This window comes from Anser anser, assembly GCF_964211835.1.
Source record: "Anser anser genome assembly, chromosome: 22".
NCBI classification, from domain to species: Eukaryota; Metazoa; Chordata; class Aves; order Anseriformes; family Anatidae; genus Anser; species Anser anser.
This window is the reverse complement of record NC_139743.1, coordinates 5,856,829-5,873,435: the sequence shown is the minus strand read 5'-3', so window position 1 is coordinate 5,873,435 and position 16,607 is coordinate 5,856,829. Positions and strand designations below refer to the sequence as shown.

At 43.6% G+C, this 16,607-nt stretch overlaps 1 long non-coding RNA gene across 2 annotated transcripts in view; it reads left to right on the top strand.

Annotated features, from left to right (window-relative positions):
• The window catches only part of LOC310885395, a 101,432-nt gene extending 91,565 nt beyond the window's left edge, over positions 1–9,867 (top strand). The window contains exon 9 of one of the 2 annotated variants that reach the window (XR_014574765.1): positions 8,033–9,867. This is a non-coding gene — a long non-coding RNA (uncharacterized lncRNA). The other variant, XR_014574766.1, reaches the window with a different exon arrangement.
• The last annotated feature ends 6,740 nt before the right edge of the window (positions 9,868–16,607 follow it).

Sequence of the window (16,607 nt, the reverse complement as noted above, 5' to 3'; positions counted from 1 at the left end):
GGTTTTACGTCCCCTCACCTCCCTGTTCCTCCCTTTGCCTTTCCTCTCGCTGTGCCTCGCAATCTAAATATCCAAGTCCGTGTGGCGTAACGGGGCCTCCGTGCCAAACAGCGCCCCTGGGAAATGCCACAGTGCCAGTAACACTGGGGTGACCCTCCAGATCGAACCCGCTGGGCTTAAATCAGGTGCCCTCTTCCCTCCTGGGGGAGCACCGCGGAAAGGGCCGAGGGCTGCAAACTGCAGGGGGACTGCAGGGGCTGTCTGACTGAAACCCTGGGCTTTGCCGTAACGGATCCATCTCCCTTCCTGCTAGAAAGTTTCCGAAGAGTAATAAATTCACTCTGGGTCTGCGCTGAATGCAAAATTGATCAGACTGCAGGAGCCACGGGGAATCAATTCAGGGTGTGTGTGTGTGTGCCGGCGCGTGCGCTGTCGGCAGCGCAGCCCGTGTGCGCTGCATGCACATTCGCTCCCTTTCTCTGCCTCCTTCTGCACCGGCCTGCGGATGCCACAGAAAATTGATTATATTTTTTTTTTTTTTTATGAAATAAAAAAGGTGAACCATGGCATTAGGCAATTGTGAGCCATCTGTCTTGTCAGGACGCTTGTCGGAGGGAAAGCGCACAGGGTGGTTACACAGAATTATTCATTAAGGAAGAGCCACGTAGGTTTCAGCCAGAAACACATCCTTCTGTGAGAGGGAAATATTCCTTTGTTTTTTTCCCCACAAAAGCCCTCAGTAAGCACAGGTTCTCTCCCCTTTGCAGAAAAGCCAGCACAAACAGCGGCTCCAGCTGCACGGGTGTTTTCTTGCTTTGCCACCCAGGAGTCAGATCCTGCCAAGGTGCTGAATCAGTCCTGAGGAAGCCGAGCACCTGCAGCATCCCCCGTGCACAGGGAGAATTGCAGCTTCCCGGGAACACTGGGATGAACTGAGATATATCTTTTAAAAGGACCTGATCCAGTAATGTACCGAACAAGGCAAGGGATGCTGAGCCATGACCGGGCGCTTTCAGGGGGCTCCCAAGGAGGCTGGCAGCCGGGTGGGTTCCTTACCTTGGGAAGGGGTTGGGGACATGAGGGCATCCAAAAAAGTAAGGGGCAGAGCGAAGGTGGGTCTGGTAACCTGAGCAGCATGTTTGTGTGCTCTTCAGCACTCTGCTATTTCTGTTCCTTTTTGATTTTAACCTGACTCCGTTGTTGGGTTTTGGTTTTCTTTTCATACGTTTTGCTGCAATCTACAGCCAGGTTCTGAGCTGTTGCCACGGCAAAGGGCATTTCAGGATCGCTCCATGTACACAAACTGCTGTAAAGCAAAAAGAAAGAGATTGCATTATGCTCCTCCTTCGTTTCATGAATATTCACCGTACTCAGAAGAAATCACAAAGTTTATGGGAGAGATTCGACTCCCAGCCTGCAAACTGTGCTCCCTGGCTATCCGGGAGGCAGGCTGCATCTTCCTTTTATTATTTCAATATTGTATCATGCTGAAGAGCCTCTGTTTTCAGATCATGTCAGAGATTACAAAGCCCCGCAACCCTCTTCTGTCCCCGAAGAATCAATCAACCTAAACTAATACTTTAATGACTCCTTTTCCTACCAAGGAAACAAATTCAGGCACACACACACACACGAACAAAAAAAAAATTAAAGAAGCGAGGGGCTGAGGAGGACCTCGTCTGGTCAATGAAAGAAAGAGACGGATGTCTGGTGCCATGGCAATGGAACAGGGATTACTTTGCACTGGAAAATAGGTTCCTTTTTTTTTTTTTTTTTTTCTATTCCAGTGTTTTTTCTCAGGCAGCTAAGAGTTGTCACTGAGTCTGAGAGGCCCATTTAGAGGAAAACGAGCCTCCGAGCAGAATTGAATGCTTGCTTTCACCGGCTGCTGCTTGAACAGTCTGCTTTGCTTTTCGGGCAAGTCGGGATGCAAACACCCATATTTGTTTAGAGCACTTTCACAATCGCAGTGTGTGTGCGTCTGTGGCTATACGTACCTATATAAAGTACGGGTAGCTGGATACAGACCTGGGCTACTCCGGACAGGCATTAGAAAACTGCACAAACATCATAAAAAAATACCTATCGTGGCCAGGTATATTGTATACGATTCGGTGCACATTTAGCATTTCACTGCTACGATTGTTGGGTCTGTTTTGGGGAGTATTTAGCATTTTGTTGCCATTAGATTTCTAGTGGGATTAATTAATTCAGTTCAACGCTGGTCAAAGCATTTTCTGACAAAAGGTATTTTTGGTGGAAAATGCTGGTTTATGGGGAGTTTTCAGATGAAGCGGTTTGGTTTTGTGCTGCTCCCCCTCTGCTCCCAATTCTGCATGTTTTTTTGGAAGCGAGTCGCAAAGTTTCAAACTGCAGAAAATATTTTGGTCAAGACAATGTTGTTTTGAAAATTCGTCTTATTACTGTAAACATTTTACAAAGAAATTGGCCAATGGAAACATACCAAAGTGACACTATTTTCAGGAGATTTTTTTTTTTAACTGCATTTTGAATTTTGGAACTTTTCAGAGGTTTTGGCTTTTCTGTCGCTTTTTGGGGTGAAGGAAAGGCTGGTTTGCAGACATGTTTCCCGCCCAGAGGTGAAGGAGTTCTCTGGCCTGACCTGTTTCCTACTGAGTCCAGCTTTCAGACGTGGGGGCGCTAAGTCGAGCATTTACGGCAGGTAAAATGAAGTCCAAGAGCTCTGAGGGACTTTTCTGAGCAGTCCAAAGGATCCCTAGGGATCCCAGCTTGGAGCTCTGCAGCACCAGAGGTCCCTGCAGCAGCTCTCCCCTCCACTAAATTTCCCTGTTTTGCCATCCCAGAGGGCAAGAGAGCTTTTCTCCCCACCGTACATGGTGGATACAACCCAGAAGTTGATTCACTGTAATGCATGGTCCCGATTCTTCAATTCTTTGGGCCATCCTGGCCATGGCTTTGTGAGGAGCTGGGCTGGTTTCTGCCGTCCGAAGGACGAGGCAGCTTTGGGTCATTCGGGCATGCGTGACAGCACAGGTTGCAAAATATTTGCTTCCTGCTGATGTTCCGAGATGTTGTTGCTTTTCACTGAAATAAAATTGCCTTCCCCTACGAGCCAAAATACGGTTTTAAAGTGTGTTAATCGTATTCCGTACATGCCCTGTGTTTAGCATAGCAGGGCCAGATTAAAGCCTTTGTGGTGCTGCTGGCACGTTTTCTGCTCTCCGTCCTTTCTGGGCTGAGTCGCTGCTACAAGCTGTGTTGTGGTGAACGGTGTGTGTACGTAGCCTCTCCTGTCGGGAATGAGAAACGGCTCCTCTTTGATCTTCCCTCATTTGCTAAAAAGTAACCCAAAATAATCCCTTTTATTATATTGGGGGTAGGTGGTGAAGGGCACCAGGATTCGAGAAATGTGCCCCTCCTTTTCGGCGACTGCTAACTGTGAAACAGAAAATCTCTGGCCAGGTAAAAAATTTGAGTTGTCATAGCAACAGCAGGATGGCTATTTATTTTTGGATTTCCATTTTCACTGATTTATTTAACACATTGACAATCCATTTATAATGAAGAGGAATTCAAGAGGGTTTTTGTTTCTGGCTAGGTTTATACTAATCCAAGGTTGGGTTACTTTTCTTTGCAGAAAATAAGCAAAGATGAAAGAGGTAAATAAAAAAGAAACCTTGTGGCTTTCAGGGGCTGCTCTCGTAGACAAATACGGGTGCTGAGCAGAGCACAAGAGAGTGAAAACATGACTTATTTGTGTATTTGATGTCTTCTAGATGAACCTTAGTGTTGTAAAATAGAGCAGAGCTTTAAGTCCCATGCAGGTGTGGGGCGCAAGAGCAATGGATGCTCCCCACACCTGCCTTTGGTTGTGTGCACATGCCTGATGCCAAGTAGAGCACATCAGAGGCATTACAAGAGACTGCTACGGCTCCATCTCCTTGTAGAGTCCAGGAGTGTCTGAAAGGTTTTGTGCAGTGACTTCAGCCATCTCTGGAGACAGCTTTGAGTCAAAACAAGGAGGTAACCACAAGATTTGTGGTGCCTGGGAATTTTCATAGCCGTACACCAAGTTCGTCAAAGCTTTTTGACAGCAGTGAAATGCAACAACAACAAAAAAACAACAACCCAACCCCAAACCCAAGAAATGCCTATCAGGTATACCTTCTTCCCTTGAAATTTCATTGCAAAGTGCGCCTCTGAATGACATCAAATTTTAACAGCCACACAAATAAAGCTTGAAAGTTTGGTGACTTTTGAAAGCATCGGGAAATTGGGAAGTTTGAGGCAGGTTTTGCAAAAGTGAGCAGTGAAATCAGAGTGGAATAGCAGAGCAAAAGCGAGCCCAGCAGATTTCTGTCTGCGGAAAGTGTCTGCAAGCACACAGCTGAAGCAAATTTCTGCACGGTTTTCCCGCAGCCTGTCTTTCTGCAATTGCTCTGCAGATTGGTTCCTCTCCGGGGTTTGTTTTCTCTGATAGATTTGGGTGACTAAGATTGATGGCTATAGAAGAACTAGTACTGATGACACATTTGTAAGGCTCAATAAAAATTGTGAGCCTGGCAGGTACCGGGGAAGTCTTCAATCATTTTCTTTTATTATTGCTATTTGTGGCCTGGCTCTGGACTATTTTCAAGACAAGTGCGACAGGCGGCCAGCAGTTGACCAAAGTGTTGCACTTTCAGTCAGATCTGTTAATTTGCGGAGAATGGGCTTGTTTTTGGGCCAGTCACTTCAGGGAAAGGTGAGCTCTGCCCTGTCTGTTAAATAAAATAAAGCATTGTTTCTGGATCTGCTCCTGAGCTTGCAGAGAGCAGAGTAGTGTCCATTGGAGTCACTGGAGCTTTCCCCATTTATCCTAGCGAAGGGTTCAGCTTGCAAATTGTCTTTGGGACTGCGAGTTGGGGGAAGGGTGGGAAAACCCAAGAAATCAACTTCCAGACATAAATACAATATGGACAAGTCATAAACATTATTAAAGCAAGTCTATCCCTGCAGGGCAGGTTTTTCTTCATAATGCTTTCCTGATTACGCTTCCGCAAAGCTGGGGAAGTGAATAGTGGGCTGATTATCCATGGACCATGATCTACGTCAGTGTAGAACTGTTTCCATTGTATGTGAGAAGAGAACTTTGCATATTTACTGGAAGGGAATAGCCATCCTGCTTCTTATTCCATCCTCAGATTCACAGTGGGCCTGATCCAAAACACAGCGATGTCAATGACATTCTTTGTTTGGGCTCTTCTTACGTTCCGCATTACCATTGCAAAACCTGCCCTGTTTATCATCTTAAATATACATGCCATAAATAGACCTAGTATTGACGCCGTGTGTGATCAACCCCCCAAATGATTTATCAAACGCTTTGGAATCAGGTAGATGAATGGGTGGGCAACTGACAACTATTTCTATGCAAAGGTCCAATGCAATGGTGAAAAAAACACACAACCCAAACCAAAAATGACTGACTGACATATTAACATAATTCTCTGTTAAAAGAAAAAAGACAAAAGCACTCTTGAGAGAAATCCTGGTCATTTTACACAATGTTTTCCTATATCTAGACTCCAGTCATCTTGCTCATCTTAGCACCACTGATGTGGTTAGGATTCCATGTAGAGCGTGGCACTGCTTGATGTGCGAATCTGAAGCTGATCCTTGGTTAATAGACAGAAAGAATCAGACTTTGTGTAAAGATTTGTGTTGGCAAGTGTATCACATAAAAAGCCACTTATGCTTGATATGGTCAGAGTAGAAGAGAATTTTTAAGCAAGTGCACAAGGTGCATTAGTTTCCTTTTCCAATGATCAGATGACAGAGTTTTTCCCAACATCTTAATTAGCATTCATTTACAAAGTATTAAACAATTTTTTCTTTTAAACATAAAGACCAGTGCTAGGAGCTATACATTCTGAAATATAATTGCAGCGTGTAATTCTGGTGCTGCAACAATTTATACTGAAATACTGATGGATATGTTCCAACCTTCTTTTTTTTTTTCCCCCTACAATAATATTTCATAATCTTTTAAATATCTCTCTCCCATAAACAAAGTCCTCCTATGCAATATAAATTTAATGCATTTGGATACTGCTTACCAAATGAGGGATTTCAGGCAGATTTCTGTTTTTAGGAATAAAAGGAGTGGTTAACATAAAGTAGTGTAAGTATGAATTTATGAGGGATGTGCAATGACATAAGATTCTCAGAAAGTTAAGGGCTCCGCTTTAATATTAGAAATCCAAAGTATCTTTTCTGATTATCATTCCCATAACTAAGGATGAAAAACTTTCATTTTCAAATAGAGATTTAATGCTAAGTGACACTTCGCATAATCTCCTTAGGAGTCACTCTGCAGTCTTGCTGTGTGTGCTGCGGTTCTAGCGTTGGCCCAAGACTTGTGTAACGAGATCGAAATTCAAAGTGGTTATACCCAACACAAAGGGAATATCTGAGGGAAGGATGCCCAACTCCTAAACAGTGGTTGAAACAACAGTCAGTTTGAGTGGTTTGCATATTTGCCCTGAAAATAAAACTTTGATAAAGCAAACAACAGTCGTCAGTGGTCAAGATTTGGTCAATTTATAGAAATTGCGCAGAAAGCTCTCGGGTGTGCTCTAGGAGGAAACTGTTGGAAGACTCCAGCTGTTGGGTTGATTGGCACTGAAAGGTTTTGGGGTTACCTTTAGCACTGCCATTGCTTCCTGCTCTGTGAATGGAATGGAAACTGTAGAGAAAGACCTGTGAAATCTAGTAAACATTCCTTGAATTTGCTTCAGTGTCGGTGAGTTATGTATTTACAGTGCGATTTCTGGTGATCTGAGTGCATTATTCCACCACCTATTTAGTATGTCATTCTCTGGCGCTTTTCTGCTTACCTGCAGAATTGCCTTTCCTACCTTTGTCTGACATCCTTCTCTTTCTTTTGGTACATCTTTATTGCTTTACATCTGCCGTTTTTACATCCCGTCCCGTCTGTTAAAGAATTAAGCAGAACTTGTGCAGGCAGCAGTTCTGAACCCTGCTGGTTCACCCCGGCTGTCCTGGAAAGTCCCCTGTGCTGACAATGAGACATAGATCAGCCTTTCTTCCCGTTCAGCCCTTGGCTTCTTTGGGAAGGCCACTAAGATGGATGCTCGCTGTGATAATGGTGCTGACATTTGCCCACCAGGAATTGGAGTGAGCCCATCATTTCATGTCCTATAGGTCTCCAGTAACAATCAGACGCTAATGAGTGCCAGGCCATTAGAGGCCTGGCGTGCTCTCCAGCGAGTGTCCCCAGCTCGGTGTCCTCAGCCCATTATCCATTGTATCTGCTAGGTATTGCCACAGTTTGCCCCGTCAGCAGAGATGTTGCACAACCAGCCAGTGACCACCCAGGGCTATTCTGTTTAGGCTGGGTGCCATCAGTTCTGGGCAAGCGTACAGATCATGTCTCGGGCTGTGCCAGGCACTCCGTGGTTCGTATTCTGCCTGTGAGCCTGGCTGAACAAAAAAGGCTACATATATATATATGTATGTACCAGTTATGTTCATGGTACATACAATCTGACACCCCGGAGATGGTCTTTGGGGATTAATGAGGCACCCAGTGCCGTACAGCATGGTTTGGCAACTGGGAGGGCTGGTGAATCCCCTGCCTGTCTTTCTTCTGCAAGTCTTTGAGTTTCTTTTCTGGCGCATACATGCAATGAAGTACGAGATGCAAATACTGCCAAAGCTGCTCGTAGAATAGATGACATTTATATTGTTATGCAGTTTGCTGATCTAAACATACCATTGCCTTGCCTTGATAGCCCAGGGCAAGTGCTAATCAGCTTCTTTCATGGGCACCATGCCATCGGAAAGGGTGAACACAAATAGAGACAGTATGTGCATCATCTAGGAGCCTTGCAAGAACACGATTCCCAGCTGAGAGTATCCAAACGTGTCTGTCTCCTGAGCTTGCATGTTGGCATGTAAAAGCTAAGTGACAGCGTTAAATATAATGTAGTTGGAATAAATCAGGGTTATATTCCTCCGTTGCTTCAAGCTAGTTTTCGTTATGTAGGTCACCATCGACAACTGATGGAAATCGGCACAGCCACGCTGAAGGCTCAAGGATTTTGGAGTTTGTGGATTTTGATGTGCTGAGCATCTGGCCCCGTACGACTGCATGCTTGCCCCACATGGTGCTCTGCATATAGGTAAAAAGAAGGAGCCTAAGCAGAGCTTTCCTTCTGATTTTCCCCTCTGGGGCATCATCAAAGGCTGCTTGGTCTAAAGGGTAGCACAGAGGACGAGTTTGGGCTCCTGTAGTGTATTCATAGCTCTGTTTTTAATACTGGGGAAACAACAAAATGGGAGTGGTGCGGCCCTGCAGCAGGTGCCCAGTGGGGCTGAGGGATCTCCATCCCCAGGGATTTTCAGAGCTCGGTGAATGATGCCAGATTCAGCTTTGAGGTTAGTCCTGTGGTGAGTGGAAGGGTGGCTTAGATGACTTCCAGCAATCTTTTACAACCTCCATGCGAAATACTGTTTTTCAACAGGTCTGTGTCGCTCATGAGTTTGTTGTGGGTTAGCTGGCAGATAGGTGCAGCCTCTCCATCCTTGTCCTCACTTTTGGTGGCATCTGAAGTGCCCCCTGGGCCGTGTCCTGCCTTCACTTGACTGGTTTATGTACTGCCCTTCTTTCTTTCTGTGCTATCCTTTGCACCCATGTCCTATTTGCTTTTCTATTTCTACTCAGATGGGATTTTTCTGGCTGTGTTTTCAGGAAAACACAGTCTAAGGGTATCACATCTAAACAATTGTATTTAAAAAAAAAAGCTTAAGATGCACTGAAAGTGGATACTTATGTGAAATAAGAGGGGGCTTTGGATGTACAAGTAGACCTCTAATAGCTGGTTTGAATTCGTTTTGGTAGTCTGGCCCTTATCCCAGCCTTTTTGAAAGATAATCATTGTTCAAAGATTTTCATACACCACAGTGTGCACTTTATACTTCGCTATGTAATGTAACCTTCCATGCATTCAAGGAAAACAGTTTACAGAGCTAATTGCCAAACTCTGCAGATATGATACTTTAAATGGGTTACGTTAGATAAGAGTTTATGTTAAAGAAGAAGAAATGTTCTGGAGGCAAAATATTGTTTAGGGATTATTGATTTGCATGAATTAATGTTTTCACTTCAGTTGATGGTTAAAAATGGATACTTAAGCTAAGCCACATTTTTAGTGTAACATAAATGCGTCCTTAGCCATGAGCCTGGGGTGCAAGCTGAAGTCTATTGATTATTTTGTTTTCAAATCTGCAAACTTCAGCTGGCATCGGGTCAAACTATGCCTAAGATTATTTTTTTTAATTGAAAACAAACCCTGTGTGGACTCAGAGCTGGGAGGAGCCTTTGCAGTTCTCATTGTTACTTACTCACTGTGGACAACCCTCTCCACCCTTCTGTCTCAGCCTACTTATCTGTGAAATTAGGGGTAGTGTTAATGATCCACCTACCTGACATAGTTATTGTGGAAATCAAGTGATGAATATTTGTGTGGTTTCATGCAATATTTGTACAAAGGTGCTGTAAGACCGTGGTGTATTACTTGTACTGCAGGAGCTGCCATCTGCCACACACGTAGCTCACAAACATTTAGAATGAAAGGGACACTTTGGCCTTAGGGAGTTAAGCAACATTTGCAGAATTCAGACATTTTTTGCTGCAGCTTTTATTACTTATTTCTTATATTTTAATTCAGAGTATAGCCCAGCTGTTAGCTGTAGCTCTATTGGCCCTATAGGTTGTAGTTATAGCACAAACAAGCTATCTAAGGAGTTTAGCACTGTTTAGAAAGTGTTAGTAACCAACTAGATATAAAATTTGAGTTTAATTTAAATTCATTTTCTCCCATGTAGCTAATGGTTGGTGACTGAGAGAGAAGGAACAAACCAGAGTGTTTTACAGCAGCCCAGCTGAACAAAGGGTACGTGTATTTGTTTTCCATAATTCTGTTTAACTATCTTGTGATTTCTGTCATAATTATTGTGATTGTTTCTAAAGGATGGCTATGGATTCATAGCTCTAAAATTTGAGAGATGGAGAGTTACATTCACGTGAGTCTGGTCTGAGACAATGAAAGCAGAAGTGTAAACGTGGAGCTGTGCTTGGTCAGCAGAGCATCAAGGGAGTGAATCCGGGGCTCCGAAGGTTGGAGTCCGGCTCTCCTGGAAGTCAGCAGAACCTCGAGGTGGTGGCTCACAGCTTCTGTGTGGGAAGCTCTGCTTCCCTACAGGTGAGGTAAATGCCTGAAGTTGGACAAGTACCTTGAGCTACGTACCTGCTGCCAAGGTACCGCTGCTGATTTCAGTAGACAAACCCTGGAGAAGGCAGCACAGCCTGCACTGACTTCAGGCATTTTTTCAGCAAAAATCTGTGGCTCTTAATTAACTTTGTACTGACAGGCATGTCCTCTGTGCTCAGCTGGACTTGCATATGTTTGCCAGTGTACTGAAATGCCTGCATTCTCCAGGCCTGGACGCACTACTCTTTTTAGGTATATATCAAACTTTCAGGTTGTGAACAGAGCTGGGATCTCCAGCAGTCAACGGCTCAGAAAATTGTAGAGATCGCATCTAATTCCACTACTGAGTGTGAATCTCCTTCTCTTTTAGGATCTACCAATACTGGTGAGGTTCCTTCTGTGAACTGGACAATGGAAGCTGCCCCCAATTCATGGTCACTCTTCCCACTGGCGAACGTCCTAAGGAGGAGCTGTTTTTAGGTGAGACGTTAAGCATTCACTCAATGGAAGTGATCAGGTTTTTATTTCTATTGGAAGACCCTTAGTAATTGTGAACTGAGCTGATAACTAAGAACTAGGAAACTTTATAGCCTGTTGCTAGGCTCATAGGTCCATTGCTTCTGGATAGGTATCTCTTTTCTCTTTCTTCCTCTGTTTCTATTCTTTGAATTTTTATTTTTTCGATTAGCTCCTGCTACATCTTGTGATTTGTTGCAGCTAAAATCGATTTCACCTGTGAATTTCACACTGTACCTGAAGGCACCGCTATGTCTCTAAGTGTACGTGGGGTGCTGGCACTTGTGCAGGTTATGGAAATAGCATGAAGAATGGCAGGGTGGACTCAGCGCTGAATAATCATGTAACGGGGAGGTAACTCAAAGAACTAATCAGAGACAGAAACATAAAAAGAAGTTATCTCCTGGAATGCAGAAAGTCAGGTAGAATGAAAGGCAAACCTGAAAACATGGAATCTGTTTTACATCAGTGGAGGCAGAGGAGTGCCACCTGGGATTAGCTTGGCCATCGCCAGCGCTTGGTGCCGCAGATAACGCGAGTTCCATAGCAACGAATTTCTAACTTGAAATTCCTGGCTGCAAGGGTGCGTGTTAACCAGAAAATGGACTTGTGTTTCTCTGAAATCATTAAACTAGCTTTATTTTATTTTCCACCCACCATCCTGCTCAGAAAATTGACTTATTTTTGAAGTCCCTAATTAAGCATGAAAATTTAGTGTTAGGCAGATGCTGTCATTTTCTTCCTACCCCTCCAGCAAAAACCCACGTGTAATGTGTTGCACTGGGCTCCGGGGTTGTAGGATGGGTTGTGAGTGATGAGCATCTGCAAAACCTGCTGCACATGCCCAGGGACTTGCAGCCAGATGAGTCATATGTTGCACGGGCCAAGTTTAATCCCAGAGAGAATGTTACAACACAGGAAGAAACCCCTGAAAATAACAGGAATTGGTACAGTATTTGGGCCGTAAACACAGGTTAGAACAGTCTGGGTATTTGCTTTAATCCTCTCTGATTCTATTTTGAATTGTAATGTTCCTACTTGCTAAACCACTTTCCATTTTTGCACTGTTTTACCGTGACATAAGGAGGAGGGATATTTTGGAAACTGGAAAACTGCCACTTGCACCAGAATGGCATGCCACTAATTTTTGCAGTTTTTTTGAACTGAGCATTGCCGCTCTGCAAGCTCTGTCAGCCTCTTCTTCTAGGATTCCCCGCCGAGATCCCCACCCTCCTACAAGACGGGACATGCCCCAGGGTAGAGGAGTTTTGTTCCTTTCTCTGCAGGCTGTGCTGTCTCACCTGCTTCAAAACCAAGCACTTTGAAATGATGCACCGAGTACCTGGGAGGGTGAGGGAGTTGGGATTAATGGGCTCTTCCTCTCTGACACCCAGCAATATGGATTCAGTGGGCCCAAACACTGCCAAAAGATCACAAGTGCACCCTTAACGTAGACGGGACAAAAAATTGCCGTGCAATGTGTATTGATGTAGTTTTGCACCATTTCAAGAAAAGGTTAAGTGAAAAAGCCCAATTTGCCACGAGGCTGGTCTCCATGGAGGGCTGGCATTTGTGGCAACGAGGTGGCCAGGAACCATCGCTGGAGCTTGTGGGGTAGGTTGGAAGGGGGGTTCTTGTGACAGTCCCAGCCAGGAAAATGGCTGATGGACATTTCAGTGGCTGAGGAGCTATGGTTGCACAGTAGCTCATGACGAAGCAAGCTAAAGGGTAGGTAAGAGCTGGAGATGAGGCTTGATTCCCCCTCCAGCCCCCACTGTAATGAACTATTACAAGAATCTTGCTTTGCACCTTCACTTACTTGAGCGCTGCCATATGTCTGGGGGTGTTGTACTGGGCAAGGAGGTAGCCAGGTTGAGGGAGAATCACGAAGTGTGTGTGGTGACATAGTGAAGCCTGTTTTTTTGAGGAGTAAACAAATCTCACTTCTACTTTTTTTAAAAAAAAAAATCTTTTTCCCTGAGCAGAAGTTGGGAAAGTCATTTAATGTCAGCTAGTGAGTTTTAATGGAGGCCTGGAAGAAGAAGAAAAAAACCCTCCTGTGTCTGCTTGTTTCTTAGGTACACCACATTACCCACAGCTAGTCTCACCACTCCCAAGAAAGTTTGTGTAAGTCCTAAAATAATTTCATTCCACTGGCCCACAAATATTCCCATTTGGTAAGCCTTATATAGAGTAATTACTGTTTAACATGGCAGTGCAGCTGGGTCAGGGCTTATTTTGGGTTAGGAGATATAAAAAGCTGTTTGTAAAAAAAAATAAAATAAAAAATACTATGTTTGTCAGTCTGTCATTCTAAACAAATGAGTCTAGAAAACTTGTTAGTTTGCTTATTCTTTTTTTTTTTTTTTGGCCTCTTTTTTTTTTCCTGCTTTAAGAGTCAGCATTCATGAGAGCCACTGGCATTGGTACCAAAGGCGTCCAGTCATCGCATCCTGGCTTATTTGGATGTGTCTGCACTTCAATTATAAAAATGTAATTGTTAGGTAGCCAGGTGTTGTGGTGAGTGCTGTGGGGTGGCATGTGTGCAGGAAAGGGGGGGAACACTTTACCCAGTGGAGACTTGGGAAGCTCAGCTTTGTGAGCAGGTGCAAGGTGTGCATGGGGGAAAAAGCAACTTGAAGGAAGCGTCTTGGCTCTGTGCTCTCAGCTGAGCAGGACTTTGCATTTTACGTGCCTGAAGCACTGTGCACGGAGCAGGCAGTTCGTTCCCACCGCTGCCCTGTGGTGTAATTAGCTGCGTTTTGCAGACGGGGAGAGCGAGGCGGTGAGAAGTACTGAGCTGCTCCTGATGACCTGGTGAGTCACGTCTTGGGTTAGAACTCAGGATTTTCTGGCTCTTATGCTTACGTGCATTTTTTCAGACCATGCTGAGTCAAACATCAAAGTTCCTTCTAATTTTAATGACTTTGATATATACATATATATATGTGCATATATTTTATATTTGTGCATATATGGTTATAGATGTGTGCATACAGCTAGAGAAAAAAGAAAATGTAACTATGTGTCACTTCTTATTTGTTCCTAAAATACAGGTGTCTCTGTGGGAAACAAGTTGTTAAGCTGTTTATTGTACAATAGCTCAGGAAGTTGAGAGCATTATATTCACTTATATGATTTCCCATGCCGGGTTGGTCATTTCACCTCAAAAATTAGCATCCTGCTCTGTTTCACAGAAGACCCCAATATTTTTAGTAATCATAGGAAAGAATGTTGTCCACTGGGACAGAGCGGGAGGCTGTGGAGCAGGACTCAGGGTTTGGTTGTCCTTTTCTACTTGTTTTATGGCCTGGGACCATGCTTATCACTCTTCTGTGCCTCTGTTTAATAGCCAAATGGGACTAGTAACATTGAGTTACCTTGGGTGAAACTATTAAAAGATGAAATTGAAGTTTGGAGACCTTTTACTAGCCTTTGTCATCAGAGAAATAGAGCAGTTACGAGAAGTATTCCTGTGGTTTGGTTTTATTAATGATATGGACTCCTTGAGAAATTGTATTAACGAAATGAAGCTGGGAAACAAACCAGAAGCAGATACAGACAGAACTTAAAACCCTTTGTGGACAGTTACACAATGTGCTAAGAAAGGATGGCTATATTCTTGGATTGTTTCTTGTAAAAATTCTGAAATGCACATGGAAAATAGTTTCTTCTCTACAACAAAAATCACAAGAATGCTGACATTCCAATAATTTTTAAGGCAAGACAAATCTGAAAAGAAATACATTGGGAATTATGAAAAGTTTTCAACCTGAAAGTCTGAAAACGCAGTTGAACAAAACCTCTTGGCTCAGAAATGGCTCTCAGGTTTCCTGACTTGTTGTTCTCCATCAGCTATGCCAGACTGGTGGTAAGTGGCAACCTGGAAGCCCTGAGGTTCAACCCTTGTACCAGAAGCAGATATATCATGATAAGCAGAATTGGGGTGTGGAAATATAGATGTGAACACAAATTTTCCTCTGCTTGAGCTCCAGCTTTGTCTCTTTTATCTGCACTACTCTGTACAGTCCTTCAGTCCGTCCAATGTCTCAGTATTGCTGTGGGACAAACAGGTAGCAGAAAATGGTCTGAGCACCCTGTTTCCCTGGGAAAGTCACAGAGGTTTCATTCCTTTCCTTTTGTTTACTGTCTGATCATCCATCATTCACATACTCCTTATTCTTGTTTCCCCAGGTTGTGCCTGCTGAGAGTTGGAGGTGAAGAAGTGCACACCCACCCTTTGTGCCATTCTTGCTGAGGACTTGTACAACATTGTTGTTCAGGGCTGAACAGATTTCCAGGTAAGGGAGCACCCCTTCCGACTTAGGTGGGAAAGTGAGCAATCAGAAGTCAACTGGCCACTGTAACAGTCAAAGCAGCACAGGTTATAACAGCTCTGCCTTTGTGTTGGGTATTTTCTACATGTCCATGGTAAGAATCTAATTATTTTTCCATCTACAGCAAATGTAATAGGTCCAGATAAATGTTGTTGTGTAGGCACTAACAGCGACTAGAAAAGAAGTTTGATCCTGGGCTGTCAGAGACAGAATCTTTTCCATTGTAGGTTGCTTCTTGAATTAGTCTGAAAGAGCTCTCATTTTATTTAAGAGGTTTTTATTGATCTACAAGGCTTCGTTCATAGGCTCTCTCTTCTTGAGTGGCTGAAGCAGGCTTAACTTATGATAGGATGTCTTATTTGAGTTCATTTTTATCAACTCAGTTGTTGCTAAATGCTTTTCTTCTCTGGAAAGGAGGCACATGGTTTAAGAAGAGATAAAAATAAAATAAAATAAAATGTAGGTTTCCTTCCAGTCCATTAATTTTCTTTCATGGAGCTCTGTACCAGTTTGAGTGCACAATTGGGAGGAATCAAAACACAGACATCTAGACTATTACATAAGATCAAAAAGAGAACGGAATTGTTTTGAAGCTGAGTATAATGTGTTTGTCCAAAGCCATGAACATTTTTAAGAACTCAGAACTTTCTTCCTGTCCTGCTTCAGGATGAAACTTAAAGCATACGAGCTGGAGAGAGAGCCCAAAATACTTGAAGCCAATTAAGTAACTGTGGACCTTATTCAAGGTCCTTACTGAGTGAGGCCAAGCAGGGATTTGAACCTGATTTTTATGCGCGCTCTTTTTCTCTTTCTTTCCTCTAACTTCAAACTCTATCTTACGTTGAAGAAACCATCCATTTGGATGTCAAAAATATGAACAGATTCAGGTCAGACACTTAGGATTATTTTTTTTAACTGCCCCAGTGTTTTGTGTCCAACTGCTCCCCCCAAAAAATACACAAATAGGTTGGCTGTGGAAATTTCCATAGAAGATTTCCCTCTGTCTTGCTTCATAATTGTATTATTTTACAACAGTCCAAGTTATAACTCTTCCTAAATGGATTTGTGTATCATAAAGGACAGAGAGCACGTGGACTGTCCATGCTAGGAAGATCTAGTATTACAAGACGTTGTACATCGAATCTATGTACATCCGACCGCAGAGGATGGGCTTGCTGGGTTCATTGACCTCTTTTAGTTTGAATGTGTGTCTATTAGGAACAGGCTAGAAAATTGGCCTGAGCTCCTTCTGCTGCCAGTCACTTGCAGTCCTGAACAGAAAAGGAAACACCAGTTTTTCTTCCATAGGCCGGATGCTGAGTCACCTGTGTGGTGAAAGAAAATAGCCAAGGGCTTGCTATTTCACCAGCATCCCGATGTGCCTGGGGATATTTCATCAGCTGCTTTGCTTGGGGAAATTAAAGCTTTAAGGCCTCTGGCCAGTGCAGTAGTTAATTGCACTTAAGTTGATAATGCGCTTATCCCCTTGTGTCTG